Here is a 16,151-nt window from a genome sequence, read left to right on the forward strand (position 1 = left end):
TTTTTGCGTGTTCACAGAGTTTTTTGCGTGTTCGCGGGGCTTTTTGCGTCTTCGCGAGCCGCTTGCATAGCAAAGTTGCCCATGCAGTCGTTTATGGGAGAGGGAGAGAGAGATAGATAGATAGATAGATAGATAGATAGATAGATAGATAGATAGATAGATAGATAGATAGAAAGATAGATAGATAGATGGATAGATAGAAAGAGAGAGAAAGAGAGGGAAAGAGAGAGAACGAGAGAGAACGAGAGAAAGAAAGAGAGGCCGGATCTCTGAAGGGCCAGATTCCTGAGTTGCCCCTACGGAACATACAGCTTTTTATTTTTAGCAAAGTGCATATGAAAATTGTGCTGTAAAGGTCTCTTTTAGTTTAACCCCTCCTGACAACTCAAAATGGGTGTATTTGCCATCCTCTCCTTTCTTCCTGTTTTTTATATCTGAAAATGATTCCTGATGAGGTTTAATTCCTTGGACAGGTCCCTCGTTGCCTACTTGTAACTATTCTCTAACCCTGCTTCAAGGGTCAGAGCAGGGTCAGAGAATAGTTGCAAGTAGGCAATGAGGTGCCAGGAAGCAATTAGCAGCAGGTGTCCAAGTTGAAGTTAATTTGTTTGTAACCCTTTTGTAAAAGGTTACAAAGAAATTAAGTTACTAATGATGAGGTTGAACTTTTGCACCTGCTGAGTGCTTTCAGTTTTGCTAAAATCGTTTTTCTGCAATTTCGCGAGATTCGCGGGGCGCGAATTGGCGCAAGATCGAATTCAGAAGCCGCAAATTCGTGTGAATATGCGATTTGTTTTTTTGCGGCGTGTTAGTTCGCAAGGTTTTGTGCGTTTTAGCGAGCCGCTTGTATCGCAACGACGCGAAGTTACCCTCACGGTCGGTCACGGGCGTGGCCATCTTGTTTGCGTGACGTATTTCCGTTTCCGGGCGCTATGTGTAATCTCGCAAAGTGTGCAGCTCGCTAGTACAAGTTCGAGTGTGATCGCGAGGAAAAGCTCGTGCGAACTTACCCACGCGGTCATGAACGGGCGCGGCCATCTTGTTTTTCATACATTGCTATGGTTCTGGTCATGCTTTCTGTATCCTCTGTCAATCTCTGCCATCCTTTGCTTGTTTGAAGTTTTTTTGGATCTATTTTACTTATTACCTATCCCTCTATTTTTCTAGCTCTATATTTTTGTGTTTTCTGCTACTTTTGGTTAATTTTAAACTACTTTTTTAAACTCTTTTCTTTTCTTCTTCCCTATTCTATTTCCTATTTATTATCTACCTTCCTTTCTGCCCAGACCATGGTAAAGGGAGCCGGGAAGCATCCTGAGAAGGGGAAGGGTGCCGTACCCCGTGCCCGGCTCCCGTAAGGGCGTTTGAGGGGGAAACAGTCACAGCCCGGGAGATCTTTAGCGCGGAGGAGGTTGCCGCACTAGTTTTTTATGTCCAGCTTCGCCTCCCCAGGACCATCATGGCAGGCAGAAAGATCGCTACGGGATCCGGGAGCGCTGGAAGCCATGGGAGAAGGTGTACCGGGCCATGTACCAACACTCTCGGGTCCGGCGCACCTACAACCAGGCCACCCACCATTGGACGGATCTCCTGGACCGGGAACGCGACTTGATCAACCTGCTCGGCCTCGAAATCCCCGGGCTTGGTGAGTAGTAGTAGCTATTTCTTCACTACTCTGTTTTCTCCTGCTCTGTTAGTTATTATATTGCAAATTTTTGTTTTTTACCAAGAGCAATAATGCTGCTGATTACATTGTAGGTAAATTATATTTCAAAATCTTCGGTGCATTTCAGGTGCACTGCTCTCCTTCTCAGTAGCGTTGCTACTATGCTTATTTATTTTCGATTTTGTGTTCATTTCATTGGCCTGAGAAAGTATTATGAGTGTAGTATAAAGAACTGCGTAATGCTAGACACTAAGGGTCAGATTACCGGCGCATCCCTGCAAAGTAGCAGGGATGCGCCAGTAATTGTGTGCCACGCCACCACCACCCATGGTGCGCTGTATTAACAATGCGGTACAGCATGGGCCCAAAACGTCACCGAAGCGTGACGCATCTGTGCCGTAAAGGCGGCGCATTGCTGGAGTTGCGTCGCAACGATGGCGCAGCTCCAGCAATGCTCTGGGGTGCCCTATCTCCCCAATGCTGCGTCAAGCCGTACGTCTGCTTCAAGCAGGCGCAGGGTTTGAGTCACGCATCATTGTCCTAAAAGTGACTGATTGAAATCTTGTAGATTTCCCTCAGCCACTTTTAGGATGCGTTCCTGCGCAGGAACGCCCTCCATTGCGCCTGATGGCGCAGGGCTTTACAACGTGATGCATCTCCCATATGCGTCACGTTGTTAATATACACCGCACCATGGCGCCTCTTTTGTTCTGCCGCTGAGTCACAAAAGTCACGCAACATTGGAGCAAAAGAGCCGCAAGGGGCTTGTAAATCTCAGGTCCAGTCCTTCCTTTGTACACCTGGCAATAAGAAGAAATAGTGGTGGTGGATTGATAGCTTGAGTATTTTAATGACTGGTTAATGTAGTAGGAAACTTTTTAGTGTTGTCGCTGATCTGCAATCACAATGGAGTTTGTCTGTCACTTGGCGTGCTGCGGACTGCTGCCTGCCAGTCCTAGGCGAACCTTTTTAGTAGTTTGTTTAGTGAGTTACATAACTTTCCAAGTCGACGGTCGGCAAATCAAGCAATACTAATATCGTAGTAGACCACATGAGATAGGTCAGTATATCCAGTGGAATAGTTGTCTATTTGCTATTTCCCCAAAATATTTTGTTATTGTTCTTTTGAAATGTTTGATTTGGTTGACAACAATCATCCATGTTTTCGGGTCTTTCTTTCTTTCATGTTGTACATCAGCTCCCCCCAGGGGCAAGAGGACATTGGAGGCGGCTGCTGCTGCTAAACAAGGCCAGGATCGGTCAGGCGAGGGCCCCTTTGCTGGCCCTGGTAAGTTTTAATTTTAATATAGAGTACCTATTTTTTCCTAGCGTTCCTCATTCGATTTTTTTCTAAATCGACTTTGATCTTCTTGTAGACTGTATCTAAATTCTTATCCTGCCTCGACTATGACTCCCTGTGGTATTACTAGAATATTCTTATTAGTCTGTCTGTGTAGCTAACTAAGATTGCACATTTGGCAAAAGGTGTAAAACGAAACTCCCATTCTAGTCAGCAATAGCTCTATGCACTGAGTGCAGTCCTCTGGGATTGTCCATAATGTCTTTTCAAGTCTTCTAAATGTTTATGCTTTGACAATTACCAACAATAAAAAGGTGAATGACCACCAAGAAAGAATAAGACACAACTTAACTTTTGGTTTGGATAGGAGGACAATCCATACTACTACTGTATAATAGGCGCAGGCAGACTTTCCACATACCTCAGTGATATCAGACTTTGAAGAACCCCCAATCTCCTTACTGACTAGATAGTGTGGCAGAGTCATTTAGCTCCCGAATTCATCGATGATTGATCCCCAATGATGATTATCCAATGCAGGACAAGAGTACGGAGTCAGAGTCCAGAAGTGTCAGAGGCACGGACTAATGCTTGCAAATTGCAAAATCTTTTGCTCATTCACTCATGACCAAAAACCACAGAGTCTATTTAAGTTTTAAAGCTTTATTAAAAGTCAAAATATTTATTAAAATCAAGCTTGTCATAAAACATAAACGGTTTATAAAAAATGGAAAAGTGCTTATAGTGATTTATTTCACACATTTATTGTGGGCGAGCCGAGCCCTCACCTGGTTTGAACTTTCATTTTTCTTTTTGGTGCTGAATCATTGGTCCCTTCATCCTAGTTATGATGATTTGTTCTTAGAAGTGAAGCTTCTGTCTGTTATGAGAAAAATGGTGCGTGGTAAAAAGCAAGCATTCATCAGTTGTGCCAAAAAGTGCGAGAAGATAACACCCTTCCCTGGAAAAAGGGCCATTTTTACTTTAGAGTAGACAGTCACAAATTATTAGATTGGTTTCTGTATTCACATTTCTTCATTCCTAGGCAAAATACTAGTGAGTGGTGTATGTCTATGACATCTAACATTCTTAAATGTACTTTGTAGGTGGAACATCTGGTGCGAAGGCCCAGCGCGGAGGTGGAGGAGGAAAGCTCTGGGGAGGAGGCGTGCAAGTGCCAGACCAAACTGCTGTGTGGGTTGCCATGGTAGTGGCGGGCAGTGGTAAGCTCTTATATTCCTTACTTATTGAGGTTGCAGACTGCATAGTTTTCTCCCCGTGAGAAAACGTAAGGTTTGTCCAGATGAGAGACATGAAGAAGAATGATTGACATATAGTTTGAATGGATGGATGCCTGGATCATGGTACTATCTGACTCTTAGATAGCATATGTGTATCTAGAGAGAGTAGACAGTCACTGGATGAACTAAGTGTTACTTTGAAGAGCATGTAACACCGCACCCGCACGTCAGTCCCAGTGTAGGAAAGGCAAGGAAAAGAAGTTGTAATTTTGTCCGAATACTACCATGAATAGTACCAGTAGTTTGTATTGCAAGCACAGCATATATCCGGCTATTACGATTGCCACTCACTACTTCTGTTAATAAGTTTAGTAGATCTCGGTCATTCATGTGTGGATGTATCACTGTTCACTCAATCAAAAGCAAAGCACCTAAAGTCATCCCATATGTAAGCAAAAACATACCATGTGCAGTGATAGATAATCAGATTATTTATCTTCTTCATTTTCCTTTTCTAGGATTCATTGGCACTGTAGGGTGAAAGTGAAATTAATTAAGCAGTAGCCCTTGTAACAGAGTATTCTCAGTGCCACCTGTAATAGAAAAGTAAGATCATCACCACCTGCATGTACTGGACTGGTACAGTAACGCAAGTCTGTCTCACTCATCATGGCGGGCGTCTGTTTTTCTAGGGTGCAAGTTGACTGCGCTGGCATTATGCCGGCTTGCAGAAGTTAACGTACCAATTTTGCTAAACAAGAGAGAAGAAGAAGAATAAGACTGGTGTACTGTCATAGTCGACTCTAATGGAGTGAGTCCATAGTGCTAGTTGAATTGTTTCCTTAAACTCCCACTAATGTTAGAGCAAGGATGAAGAAGTGGGAGGTTAGATAGATATTGGCCACAATAGTTATGTACTGCGCTTGCAAGTTGCTAGTTCTACTGTGACACAACTTTTTCCTGAATCATTTTGTGTTAATCTTAAAGACCATTGGTTACAGACTATGTCTTTCTTTCTTCATATAGATGCTCCTTCCAAACCAACACGGAAGGAGCTGGCTAGACGGGCCCGGCAACGGAGGCTGGAGGCCACTGTCGCCGAATATCGGCGGCTGGTGGCCCAGGAGGAGGAGGACATGCAGAGTACTTCGACAACATCTACGGCGACACCTGCATCCTCCTCCGTGCTCCCTGGGTCAGCCAGTCAGCGCAACAGGTCTCCAGCAGTACGGAGCTGGGGTACCGCAGCCACCCGCCACCGCCGAGCAGCAACGAAGTCAGCTGCCCCCCACAGCAGTTGCAAAAAAAGGATGCACCGCCTTTCCCTGAGGGTGTCCTACCTCGAGCTGGAGCTCCTCAACACCAAACCCCTGCTGGAGACCCTCCGCAAGGAGCATGCCGACCTGGCCCGGAAAGTGAACAGCAGCAGGCAGCAGTAGGGGGTGGGAATTGGGAGTTGTTTTTTTTTTACTTTTCACGGACATTCGTTGGGGTTAGGGAGTGGGGGTGGGTTGGGTCTTGCGGGAGATTATTTTTGTTAGGGATATAAATATAGTTTAAACTTTATCTTAGCATACGTGTTTTTTTTACTGCTTTTGAGGCTGGTGGGTGGGGGTTTAACAGTAAGTTTGTATTCCTGAAACTTAAGTGGCATTCAAGTTGTGTCATTAATTGCCCAAATGTTTTCAAAACTAAGTGCCTCTCACAGAGTAAGTGAATTAAATAGTCCTAGGTCCTAGTACTAGCGTCAGTCTCTCGTCTCTCCTAATACTCCATTATACTTCCTCCCCCCAAACGCTTATCTTACTTGTAATTTGTGTTTGGAAATAGGGCTAGGCACAGGGCTGGCTGCACGGCAAATGGCGATTAAGGTTGGCAATCCTGGGCGGATGAAATGTCATCATTGCGGTGGTACTAGTGGTGTTACACAGTGGCAGTTGCAGCATCTGAAAAAAAAGAAAATGAAACCTTGTTTGCCCTTACCGTAGCATTAGAACGGTACAATAGAGAATATAGCAGGTGACAGTACACTAGAACAGTGCCACAATGTAGCCTAACAAATGGTAAAGTATTGAAAGTATAACTAGTACTTGCGTTGAATTTCTTTGACATTGGCTACTACCACAAGAAATAGTGAATAATGAAGGACACAGCAGCGTAATAATTTGCCACGTCTAGGAGGAGGATGTTCTTAATGAACAATCAAGTTGATGGCGCACATGAAAATCTGTTTTCATTTGCCAATAGTGACTGAGTGTCAAGCTGAGTAAGAATAGAATATTTCCTCGGATTCCTTCACCAGCCTGTTGCTATGACCTTATCCTCCCCAGCAAGTGTGTGGAATTATTGCTGTCATTTAGTCACATATCAATCAAAACCACACAGCGCGGGGGAAGAGGGTTAGGGTTTGGAAAATGGATAAGAATGGGGGATTTTGGGAAAGTTTTGTTGAGAGAAGAAAAAATAAACGCACAGCATGGACAAACAATAATTGAAGATAAAGAAATCTTTGGGTACAAAGCTAACCATAAATCTTTTAAGTGACATAAAGGAAGTGCATGCACTACTGCATGCATGGTTACTGAAAAGTAAGTAGTACTTTCGACAACCGTGAATGAAAGAATGAGACAGTACAGGGCTGCAGTAATAATTATGCGTTTTCACTTGCCTATCTCTGCACTCAGAGAAACACTTCTTACATTAAATTAGGTTTAAAAAATAGCACAAGTAAAACCTATAGAATGGCTGTAGGGATGAATTTAGAAGCAGAGATAAAAGAAATGCAGAGTCACACTCATAGAAGTTCACAGCAATAACATTACTTAAAAGATAATTAGAAAAGAACGGATACTGTATCTGTATGTTGTTGTAGTTGTCCTGTTGAATTTGGTAAGTTGCATGCATCAAACCATTCCTCTTATTAGCGGGATTTTTCCATTCCAGCTGACGCTCCGTCCATCAATGTTGGTGACCAGAAGACACCCTGTCCACTGCCTGCCTGGCGGATGCTGAATTGCGGCTCGCTAATGTGAAGCCTGACTTCATCCTTTTTTCCCATTGCACAGACTGAAACCCGGCCTGTAATTATTGATGGAAAAACAGGACGTGATATTAGAACACCAGTGACAAATAAATATAAGGTATGTACGCTGTGTAGTGCAAAAAGTCACACTTTGAGTTTCCTAATAGACAGTACAATGTTTTTGAAAGTGCGTACTCTGTCTGAGTCTCCTTTTGAAGGATAAATAAGTATGGGCGAATTAATTTAGCAGGTCTTTCCCCTCAAGCTAGGTGTACTGTAAACTGTGTTTTAGAACAAAATTAGACCTTCCCAGCAGTGCTCCCAGACCCTTACTAAACTCAGTCGCAAAAATGTAGAAGATCCCCAATCACATCTCAAAAAACGAGGTCTAGTAGAAAAATGGTGACAAAACGTACTTTGAAAGTTATGTTATGTTATGTTATGTTAATGGGTGACTTATATAGCGCACGGCTACTCCAAGGAGTGTCCCGGCGCTTTCTGACCCATTACTGAAAAAGAAGAGGATAACAGACATAACAGTATTATTGATTAAAAAGCCACGTTTTCAGGGCCTTTCTAAAGGCAAACAAATTGGAGATGTGGCGGAGACCAACGGGAAGAGAGTTCCATAGTTTGGGGGCAAGATGTTTAAAGGAACGTCCACCAATTCTGGCTTTCTTAATGGGAGGCACCATTGCCAAGCCAAGATTTTCCGACCGGAGAGATCTGGTGGGCTTGTAAAAGGAAAGCCGTTTCCTAATGTAGGAGGCCCCTACCAGATGGAGTGCCTTATGGGCCAGTGTAAGAGCTTTGAATATGATTCGTTTTTTAATCGGAAGCCAGTGCAGGGAGACTAGCAACTCAGATGCTCTGGCTTGCCGGGGTAGGCCGAAGATGGCTCTAGCCGCAGAGTTTTGAACAACCTGGAGTTTGTGCAAAAGATAATCCGGCAAGCCCAGGTAGAGGATGTTTGAATAATCAAGCCTGGAACAAATCAGAGCTTGTACTGTCAGCTTCCTGTGGGCAGCGGGGAGCATAGGAAGGAATTTACGAATCATTTTTAGCAGACCAAAACAAGTACCTGTGAGGCCTGTGATCTGCGTTTTCAAAGCAAGGGTGTTATCAATTTTGACCCCCAGGTTTTTTGCAACCGAAGAAGAGGAGGAAGGGGGGGACATGCTCACTGGCCACCATTCCTGCCAGGGCGGCTCTGCCGGACATCCGAAAAAAAGCACCTCAGATTTATCAGGGTTGCATTTGAGGCTGCTTCGCTGAAACCAGTTGAAGACAGCCCCAAGGCAACCACGGATGCTCTCCCCGTCAAACTCCATGCCCTTCTTGCAGGTGAAGAGTAGCTGGGTGTCGTCAGCGTATGATACGATCTGGGCACCCATTGACTCCGCCAGCACCGCCAATGGAGTCATGAAGATGTTAAAGTAAAGTAAAGTAGGCCCAAATCCCCCCTTACCCTCCGTGGATTGTATTCAAACCACTTGCAAGCAAGCAAAAGTATCCATACCCAGCATCGCTCCAAGACTCGCAAACCCCCCCACAAACAGACCCCACCCAAACACATGCAATATAATACTGCTAACCCTAACGAGCCCTAAGTTAAGAATAGTGGCAAACGCTTTCTTTAACTAGGCCAAATCCACCCTTTCCCACCATGTATTTTCTTCAAACCACTTGCAACCAAAATTACATATTCCCACGAGTGCTCTAAGACCCCAGAACTCAGTAGCAAAAATCTAGAACACCCCAAAACACATGCAATCCTGCTGCTAGTGCTAACCCTAACGAGCCCTAAGTTAATGTCTCAAAACGCTTTTCAGCATGGATTTTCTCCAAACCACTTTTATCCGGTATTAGACCTTCCCAGCAATGCCCCAAGACCTGCCAACCCACCCACAAAAAAGAAGAACACCCCCATACAGGCAAAAAGAATAAAATGGAAAATCTCATACTTTCAATATTTTCGGCCTTCTATCAATTCTGTCCAAAGGCGCTGTGCAGGTTGGCCCTAACTCCCCTTTTCCACCATGGATTTCATGAAAAACAAATGCAATCCACATTAGACTGTGCCAGCAGTGCTCCCAGAACCCAAAACCCACCCACAACAACCTAAAAGCCCGCCAAACAGCACCCCAAAGACAGGCAAGTGATCAAAAGCGCAAAATCTTTTTCTGCTCCAATTTTCTCCAACCCACTTTTATCCGGTATTAGCCCTTTCCAGCAATGGCCCCAGAGCCGCCAACCCAGTCGAAAACAAGTAGAAGACCCCCAAACAGCCAAAAAGCAAAACTACAAAAATGGGGACAGTAATTTTCAGGCAAATTTCCAAAATCACTCCAAGCGCGCTCTGCTGCTAGGCCCTAATTCCCATTTGCCACCATGGATTTGCTTCACACCACTTGCAATGAAAAGTATCCATACCCAGCATTGCTCCAAGACCCCGAAACCCACCCACAAACACCAGGAAGCCCCCCAAACAGGCCCCCGAAAACATGAAAGTGAGCAAAAAGGCAAAAACTTTTTCCTCATGGATTTTCACCAAACCACTTTTATCCGGTATTAGACCTTCCCAGCAATGGCCCCAGAGCCGTCAACCCAGGCGAAAACTAGTAGAATACCCCCAAACAGCCAAAAAGCAAAAACAACAAAAATGGGGACAGTAATTTTTAGGCAAATTTCCAAAATCACTCCACGCGCGCTCTACAGCTAGGCCCTAACTCCCCTTTGCCACCATGGATTTGCTTCAAACCACTTGCAATGAAAAGTATCCATACCCAGCGTTGCTCCAAGACACCGAAACCCACCCACAAACACCAGGAAGCCCCCCAAACAGGCCCCTGAAAACATGATAGTGAAAAAAAAGCCAAAAACTTTTTCCTCATGGATTTTCTCCAAACCACTTTTATCCGGTATTAGACCTTCCCAGCAATGCCCCAAGAACCGTCAACCCACCCGCAAAAAATCACAATACTCCCAAACAGGCAAAAAGCAAAAATGGAAAATCTCTTACTTACAGTATTTTTCGGCCTTCTGTCCGAACGCGCTGTGCAGCTAGGTCATAACTCCACTTTTCCAACATGGATGTCCTGGAAAACAAATGCAATCAACATTAGACTGTGCCAGCAGTGCTCCCAGACCCCAAAACCCACCCCCAAACACCAGGAACCCACCCAAACAGGCCCCCGAAAACACGATGGTGAGCAAAAAGGCAAAAACTTTTTCCTCATGGATTTTCTCCAAACCACTTTTATCCGGGATTAGACCTTCCCAGCAATGGCCCCAGAGCCGTCAACTCACCCGCAAAGAAGTAGAACACCCCCACAAGTGCAGAGTCTTTCTTCATTGGGCGTAATCCAGCCATCTGCTTTGAGGGAAATAGGAGTCTGGAGGAGGAGGATAGAGGAGCATGTTCTTGTGAACTTGTGAACCTGAGGAATGCAGACTGCGGCACCTCAATAAGCAAATAAGTGAAGACAGTTCTGCTGATGGGCTTGTTTTTGTGATTAGGTGATTACATTTTTTTATATAGACTTTGCAAAACAAAGAAAGACAGACACACAGGAATAAAAGTGAATAAGGACGAAAAAGAAAGTTATTGATTCATTGGCTCATTTTCAGGGCTCGGTGTCAGGGAAGAAGAGTTCGTCCTCATACTCATGCGAGTGGGCAAGACAAGTAATTTATAGCCAGGTTGGAGATCTCTGGCCACAATTCTTTTTTCCCATGCCAATACGCCAATGGGTCATCATGAACATAGACCTCTGTTGAGTCATTCAGATAGTCCTGCACCATCGACTCAAGGTTCTCCATGGTTCCTCCACTTTGCTTACTTTTTGCTTGGAACCTTTTGAAGAAGCAAACCTATGCTGAGTTAGCCAATCCTCTTCTTCACACAATGTTACTGTTGTGTCTGTTGCAGATGATCCGGTTGCTGGTGTCTTTAACGGCTGAGAGGGAAAATCACTCACTTCTGCCACAGCCACAGGTGCAGAAGTGGATTCTTTTGACTCTGGATGGCCTGCTGATGCTGATGTACTGCCTTTTCCTTCAATTTCCTGCCGTTCTCTTTCAAACCTCATGGCTGACAATGCTCGCCAACGTTTGTACTTTGAAACTTCTGCGTCACCAAAAGGAAAATATACTCTGCCTGCCAGTGCTTTTTGTAGCATGGATCCAGAATAGTAGCACAAATGTAATGCTGTTCTGTGTGGATCTTTTGAAGACGTTCATCAGAAAGTAGGCGCTCTTATAATTTCTCCGCCAAATCAAAAGCTTCTTGCCTTTTTTCATCTTTTTGAAAGACACCGCCTTCAGTTGGTGCTCTAGCATGCGCAACAATGGGATAGCTTTTTCCAGATTACAGTCCTCCCTGCTGACTGCACGCATGAAGACCTCAAAAGGACGAAGCATGTCTGTCAGGCTTTGAACTAGCTTCCATTGCTCCGCATGTATCCTCAGGTCCTTCATAGCTGCACCCTGTCTAAAGAAATATTGATCGACTACGGCACACTGCTCATACAGACGCTCAAGCATGTAGAAGGTTGAGTTCCAACGCGTTGCCACCTCCTGGATGAGTGCTTTCACTGGCAGTTTATGTTGATGTAGCAGGCCCCTCAGATGCTTCCTGGCCTTAAAGGAATGGCTGAAATGTGTGCACATTCTTCGGCAGGTGGTCAGTAACTCGCACACTGGACTTTCTTCACTCAAGAATTTTTTAACAACCAGGTTTAAACAGTGCGCCAAACATGGCACTCTGAAATAGTTACCCATATCCATGACCTTAACTACATTGGCGCTATTATCCATGGAAACATAACCGATCTTGCGTTTTCTTGGGGACAGCCATTGAAAGACCTTTGTGTTAAACTCCTGCAAAATGTTTTCTCCTGTATGACTTGTCTCCATGCCAAACATGGCTAGTGTTGCATGTTTCCGAGCAGCTTTAAAAACGTTGTCCGGGTCAACACCTGCGTTTAGCTTTGCTTTAACCCCTGAAAAAGAGACCCAGTGTGCAGTGATGCACATGTAATCAGTGGCTGCGCAACTGGTCCACATGTCTGGTATCAGATGTATAGTGTGAACAGCACTCTTCTGCAAAGCTGCCCCAATCACCTCCAGCACATCTTCATGTAGTGCTGGAACCGCAACTCTGGCAAAATAGAACCGGCTAGGAACCTTCCATTTAGGGCAGAGCATTGCCACTAATTCAAGAAAACCAACCCCTTTCACAAAAGAAAAAGGGAGAAGGTCCAGCGCTAGCATTTTAGCCAACTTAGTGTTATACAGACACGCCGTTGGGTGGTTGCGTTCAAATGGCGCATCCGAAAACAACAGGCTTCTAATGGTGGGCTGGAACATGATTTTACGGGATGATGATGATGATGACTTCTTCGACCCAGTTACGCTCGGTGATGATGAACATTTTCGCATTGGTGTCTCACTCTCTCCCACACTCTTAGTGTGGCTTACAGGGGGTGTGCAGATGACAGGGGTACTGGGTGTAAGTGAAGTGTTTGACGCTTCTTCCTCCTCGTCATCATGAGATGAAACATCAACGGATACAGTTTGTTGACTTGCAATTTGGGCTTCCTTGATCTCCTTTAGGTGCGCATGCCATTGGACAGTGTGCTGTCTCTCAAGATGAACTCTACGGCCTCCGGTACCATAGTTGGTACCAGGCTTACCACGACTAACTGCAAGCTTACAAATGCTACAAATGGCTATGTTTTCCCTTGTTGTGCAAACACAAAAGAAGTCCCAAACTGCGGACTTTAAATGTCTGTGGGGGGCAGAGGAGGCGATACTGGTCATGCTGCTAATGCCAGATGAAGTGGAGGATGTGTGTTGCCGAACTTTCCTACGTTGTGCACTTGCAGCACCACTATTTGAGGAAATGGAGGTCGAGGTGGATGGAGATCCCTTCTTGCAAGAAAATATGGAAGCAGTAGGTGGTGGTGTACTAGTTAACTGCAATGGTGGTGGTCCCATTGCCTCGTCGACAACATCACGCTCAGCAGCTTTTCAGGCTAGGGTAAAAATGTCTGTTTGCTGCATGCCCACTGAGCCTGGAGTGATGTTTATGATGACTGCGTCGTCGTCGTGAGAGTCTTCATCAGCAGGAGTAGTATACGCCACTTCTTCTTCAGCACACTCCATATGTACAAGAGTTTCGGGGACCTTCCTTTTACGCTTAGCTACCTTTGTCAGATCATGGTGTGCCTCACTCTCAGACGGCAGTGGTGGTTCCCAATTTGGATCCATATCATCAGAAGGAAGGGGGCTTGAAGAAGATGTAGACACCATCCTTGATCTTTTCCTAGCTAGGGATGTGGAAGACAATGAATGATCAGGAGGAGTGGCTTCCTCAAATGATACCTCGGCTTGAATGTCGATTTCCTGATGTGCCCCTACTTCGGGAGGAACAACTATTGTGGGCACTTGTGCCACTCCATGTACCTCTGCTTGCACATCTCCTTGCTCTGCCTCTCCTTCCACATGTACTTGGGCTTGTACTTGCACATGTGGTTGTTGTTGGGGCTGTGGTTGTTGAACATTCGTCAGATGAGTTACAACAACCTGTGTTGATTGAGGGACATTGCTGCTACTTTCTTGCGATGAGCCAACATCACTAGTCGATGGTGATTGAACAACTAGACTGGCTGCCTCTAAAGCACTCAAGAGCTTGGACTTAAGTTGGCGTGGTGGTGGTGGCACTGAGCCAAATGGAGCGGGGGTGCAGCTCCCAGCTTTTTCCCCTGCAGACCCCGCTGCTGCTGCAGGCGTACTTTTTTATTTCCCAAAAAATGCGGCGGTCGGCACACCAGTCTCCTTGGTAAGTGGCGCCACTTGCTTCTTCTGCTCCTTACTGGCAACTTTCTTGCTACGGGGAACTTTTTTTGGGACCATCTTCTTCAGATGTCAGAATAGCAGGCCGCAGTTGCACGAGTTGCAGAGTTGTCTTATCTGTGGCCACGCATGACTTCGCTTGACGTTATGCTGCACACACCGCTGCAGGACTTCTTCCTGGCACTGGTGGTTCTCTTGTGCACCTAAAAGCATTGGAAGACAGAGGAACCTCAGTTACACACCCCAAAAAGTCGAAAAACACACACAAATCAGCACAATCCCACGCCATCCATGCCCTCCATGATGTTTACATTAAAGAGACCCCACAGACAGACTCAGTCCATGCACCACTCACTAGCCCTAGGCAAAAGGCCCCAACAGCAGCCAAAAAAATCGAAAAACACAAAAAAAACAGCACAATCCCATGCCATCCATGCCCTCAATGATGTTTAAATTCAAGACACCCCACAGAAATACTAGGCCCATGCACCACTCACTACCCCTGGGCATAATGGATGAAAGCTAGGCAAAATGGGTGCAGGCCTGAGAACACTGCCTGCATTCAAAATGGCCCCTTGCCCCCCAGCACATGGCCAGGGCCTGCCTGTACCAGCACTCAAAATGGCCCCCACCCACATGGCCAGTCCCCATCAACACCCCAAAAAATCGAAAAACACACAAAAATCACGACAATCCAATGCCATCCATGCCCTCCATGATGTTTACATTAAAGAGATCCCACAGAAACACTCAGTCCATGCACCACTCACTAGCCCTGGGCAAAAGGCCCTACAGCAGCCAAAAAAATCGACAAATACACAAAAATCAGCACAATCCCATGCCATCCATGCCTTCCATGATGTTTACATTAAAAAGACCCCACAGAAAGACTCAGTCCATCCACCACTGAGTACCCCTGGGCAAAAGGCCCCAACAACAGCCCAAAAATCGAAAATTCCAAAATTGTAGTTGCAGCAACTGTAATGCCCCAAACAAACGTACTTGTGAAATTTCTAATCCAAAAGTGATCCAAAGAAAGTCAAAAAGGCCTCAAATCCAAATGTCCAGCAGCATCCACAAAACGTAATCCTTCCAGGTCAAGATCCAAATCAAAGTGACCAGCACATGAAGAAAGCACTGGGAGGAGCCTGCTGGACAGGAACAGCAAGTTGGAGACTGTGGGGCACTTCCTTCCTCCCACCCCCCACCCCCAAAATTGACTCCTTGCAAAAAAAAGTGCAGGCAAATATCAACCTGAGGAGTTATTCTGATAAAAATCATCATTTTCAGAAGGTTTATGCTACTTGCTGGTGGATTTCTTGTGCAGAATTGCAAATTTAGCAATTTCGCGAGTGTGAGATTGTTGCTGCCCGCCGCATCTAGGTGTTCGCAATTGCGAGCTCTCACGATGCGTGCTGTGCAAGGTGGCAAGCCGCGATGACGTAATCGCGGTCGCCAAACTCCAGCGGGATCCCGCAGCAAGATCCAAAATGGCGCAGCACACGCAAAATATAGAGAGAAACAACTCTGCAAACGCTAAATGACGGTAAGTGAACGCCGCGTGCCGCAATATTGTATCACCAAGCAAAAAAATCTGCTGCGTGCAAATTTACGATTTTTTGGCAAATTCACGAGAGTTCGCGGATTTCGAATTTGCCGAAAATCCGCAAATTCCGCGAGCGGAACGGATTTTCTGCCCATGCTTATTTATTACAATGCAGAAGTGTCTTTTTACCCAGCTGCAGGACACATTGTAAAAAGTGTCTACTATTTGTCCAGCGGCCGTAAAAATTGTACATAATCTCTACCTTTCAGCCATCTATAGACTACGGGCCTCATTTATGAGAACTGACGCATCGCTGCATGAAAGCAGCGATGAGTCCCTTCTCAGTGCGCCCTCCTTGCGACATGATTGATGCATCATATTTACTGTATGACGCATCATGTCTCAAGGAGTTACAGAAACATCAGTATTTCTGACGTATCTGTATGGCGCAAAAGTGACGCATTGCTGGAGTGTGTCACAAAAGTGAAGCAACTCCAGCAATGTGTCCTTTCACATGG

The 16,151-nt window shown here is 45.4% G+C and overlaps 1 long non-coding RNA gene across 1 annotated transcript in view; it reads left to right on the forward strand.

Annotated features, from left to right (window-relative positions):
• LOC147712323 (uncharacterized) overlaps positions 1 to 16,151 on the forward strand; it is a 122,287-nt gene that overhangs the window by 30,186 nt on the left and 75,950 nt on the right. The gene's annotated exons all lie outside the window — the stretch shown is intronic.

This window comes from Lissotriton vulgaris, chromosome 5 (assembly GCF_964263255.1).
Source record: "Lissotriton vulgaris chromosome 5, aLisVul1.2, whole genome shotgun sequence".
Taxonomy (NCBI): Eukaryota; Metazoa; Chordata; class Amphibia; order Caudata; family Salamandridae; genus Lissotriton; species Lissotriton vulgaris.